The following is a 2,817-nucleotide window of genomic DNA, read 5'->3' on the forward strand; positions in this document are numbered from 1 at the left end:
TTCGCTCTTCTTCATTGTCATGATGATTCCTCTTTTGATCACATTAATGGGGTAACTATTGCAACATTAATCCTATTGAAAATGTCACATGCTTCATGTGCATTCATGAAGTATGTAATGATATGATTCAAAAATATCATCTAACAAATTGCAGAAAATTGGCCCATCTAACAAATTGCAGAAGTTTTGTAGGTTTGGAAAGGAAAATTTATTCCTAACCACTGCGTTGTCACTGAATAATATAAACATGACCAATTTTTCATTTGCTAGGAAGATATGTGTAGTCCACATACTGTTATATTTTCCCAATTATATGTGATATCATATATTTCATGAATCTCAACATGAGTTGACACCAACATAAATATTGGCAAAGAGACCAAATCGGACACTTAGTTGAAGTTCATTGAGGAAATGGATGAAAATATTGATTTAATTTAGAGGATTAGAGATGATCGTTGAAACAACGGCCCTCATTAAAAAAATATGTTTGTTTACAGTGAATCCACAAAGGTTTACCGCTGATTCTTGCATGTGCACAATTTCACTGGAGAAATAGCACAAACAGACTGATAATCAGTTGTCAATTCTTACTCATATATACCTGAAATTGTGATATGTACATTTAATGTTTGACAACTTGTCTATGTAGATCAATTTTCTATTTACATTAAGACTTATCTTTATCAAGTCATTCATGCATGAGTACAATGCATAGACTTTGTATCATGTAATTAAACTACGATTACAATATATAGAATCATGTGTGTGTATGTCAAGGTTGATTGATGTTGATGATTTAATTTACATATATATACAAGTCCCAAGGTTTAGTTTGATTATTAGAAGCTCTCGTGATAATTCCACAAAGGTCTCGAGATCAAATATTATCAAGTCCTTTGGAGATACCAACCACCTATGAAGATGGCAATTGACTTGCCTTCCATCTAGAAATTTTGAGGAGGAAGGGGAGGAGATCCACAAACACTAGGAAGACACCAAAATCCCCATTCTTTGCTTAAGTGTGCAAGGGTGGGGTGAGATTATTTCCTAGGAAAATAATATACATATATATCAAATTTATATGAGTTGGCTTATTGCCAATGTTTTATGTTCATAAGTTACATGTTGATCATATTTTTTGATAAATTATATTGTTTTTGTTTTTTTAGACTATCAAGACTCATATGAGTTTGAAAAAAGACAATGTTTATTATTAAGTATCATTAAGGATGAAAATTAAGAGTATGTAGAGAATAGGTGATTGAATATCTTATCTCTTAGTGAATATCAAATTAGTTAAGGGTAGTTGATCCATATATATGCAAGAAAGAAATGAAATATAGATTTAAACAAAAACACAGAGCTACAGCAAAAAAATAAACTTCAATTCATTGATAACAAAATACTGAAAATTGTTTACATGCAGAATGGAAATAAACCAGCTCAAGCAATGGTAGCTTATCTCTGAGAAGAGATGTGGAGGCTACTTTCCTTGTGAACTATGTTACAATGAGGCTCAAAGGCCTATTTTTTATTGAGAAATAATGGAAAATCCTAAACATCCAAAAACCTAGCCCTAGGAGATGAAGCGCCAAAAGTTTGTGGGTCCCGTTGGGGTAAATTGGTACATCAACTTCTCGAGGTCGTAACTTTGGCATACAATCTTTGTTTGACATGTATGATACCTCATTAGAAATATTTATTTGAGGATAACAAATTTTGACCATTAACCCCTACTAGAAGCTTTGGGTTTTCCCATTTTCCAAAAAAAATGTCGTTTGGATCCTCAAAATGGTTACGAACATTTGGGACCCAAAAAACTGCCAAAAATAGTAAATTGTGCTACAATTAAGAAAACTAAAAGAAAAAACGGTGGCAGTCTAAGTGGACTAGGTGGGTGGCCACTAATATCCACCTGAATCATTCCCCCCCACCCCCCAGAAAGCAATGGTCCCCATTGCGTTGAGTATCTCCATGAGATGGGGAAACTTCTGTTGAACTTGGTCCCTAGTGAACCACTTGCCTTAGTGCAGGAGTCGGTTAGCTTTGACAACCCGATACAGTTGTATATTTTGCTAGCAAGTGTTCTTGATCTACGTGTCCATGACCCGATCAGTTGTGGCTTTTTTCATGCAATCTAGATTTAGCTATGTTGGTGTGAGTTGTTTTGCAATGTCTCATGTTTTCAGTAGCAACGGAAAGTATGGCTAAATGCGGTCCACATTTAACATTGGGTGTAGGCCAAGGAATGGGGAAATATTGAGCTCAAAAGAAATGTCTCCCGCAGCCTTGGTGATGGTGTAAAACCCATATTGGAGTGATATGAGCTTTCGATGGGATCCGGTATGGTGTTCTTTTTGCAAATGCAAACAAAATTTGTTGCTCACCTAAAACTTGTGTGACACCCGATGTTGATCATGTCGTTTCTTTTACTTGGCATTGGACTTCTCTAAGATGTCATGAACCTACTGGCATATGCGCTGGGATGCATTCAATAAACCAGGTTTCTTTATCAACCTCAGACTATACATGTGTGGATTATTTTCATGTAGTCGCATGAGGCATGGCAACACCAATCAGACATAATGGTTGAAATCCCATACAATTAAGAAACTAAAAGAAACAATGGTGGCAGTCTAAGTGGACTAGGTGGGTGGCCACTAATATCCACCTGAATCATTCCCCCCCGCCCCCCAGAAAGCAACGGTCCCCATTGTGTTGAGTATCTCCATGAGATGGGGAAACTTCTGTTGAACTTGGTCCCTAGTGAACCACTTTCCTTAGTGCAGGAGTCGGTTAGCTTTGACAACCTGA

Source organism: Pinus tabuliformis, chromosome 9 (assembly GCF_031772625.1).
Source record: "Pinus tabuliformis cultivar Carrire ecotype Pingquan chromosome 9, CPIR1, whole genome shotgun sequence".
Classification (NCBI taxonomy): Eukaryota; Viridiplantae; Streptophyta; class Pinopsida; order Pinales; family Pinaceae; genus Pinus; species Pinus tabuliformis.